At 49.7% G+C, this 728-nt stretch overlaps 1 non-coding gene across 1 annotated transcript; it reads right to left on the reverse strand.

Annotated features, from left to right (window-relative positions):
- Nucleotides 1–405: 405 nt before the first annotated feature.
- On the reverse strand, nucleotides 406–480 carry Trnat-cgu (transfer RNA threonine (anticodon CGU)). The gene has a single exon. It is a non-coding gene; the product is annotated as a tRNA-Thr (tRNA).
- Nucleotides 481–728: the final 248 nt, after the last annotated feature.

Consider the following 728-nt stretch of genomic DNA (forward strand, 5'->3'; position numbering starts at 1 on the left):
AGATCAGATGATTAAAATGGTGCGAAATGGCTTCCCAACCCAACCCCTGTATAGTGCTTTTTGTCAGTCTAGCAGTATGTATGCGGGCGTTATCGTGGAGTAGCATCACTTCACGCAGTCTTCCTGGCCGCCGTTCTCGGACTGTGCCGGGAAGATGTCTCAGTTGTTGACAATAAGTGTTAGTAGTGATGGTTACGCCTCGGGGAAGCAATTCATAGTACACCACACCGTCACTGTTCCATCAGATGCGTGACATCGGCTTTTGTGGACGCGAGCATTTCTTTGCACGGGGAGTTGCTGCTTTGTTTGGGGTCAACCATTCTTTTCTTTGAAATGATAATTAAATAGACACCCTAGCTGCAAACGGGCGTTGATATACTTCACTGGGGACATGTTGAAAATGTGTGCCCCGACCGGGACTCGAACCCGGGATCTCCTGCTTACGTGGCAGACGCTCTATCCATCTGAGCCACCGCGGGCACAGAGGATAGTGCGTCTGCAGGGACTTTTCCCTTGCACGCTCCCCGTGAGATCCACATTCCCAACATGTTCACACCACTACATTCCTAGTGCGCCTAATAGATGTTTGCCCATCATACTCATTACTCGTGGCAGATTAATCTACCAAGTCCCGTACGAGTTCGGGCATAGCGTGTGCGTTCACACGAGAAGGTCAATGGCCGGGAAGCCATATTTTAACTATATATGACGGTAGTATCTGTTCCCGA

The sequence above is a fragment of the Schistocerca nitens genome, chromosome 4 (genome assembly GCF_023898315.1).
Source record: "Schistocerca nitens isolate TAMUIC-IGC-003100 chromosome 4, iqSchNite1.1, whole genome shotgun sequence".
In the NCBI taxonomy this organism is placed as follows: Eukaryota; Metazoa; Arthropoda; class Insecta; order Orthoptera; family Acrididae; genus Schistocerca; species Schistocerca nitens.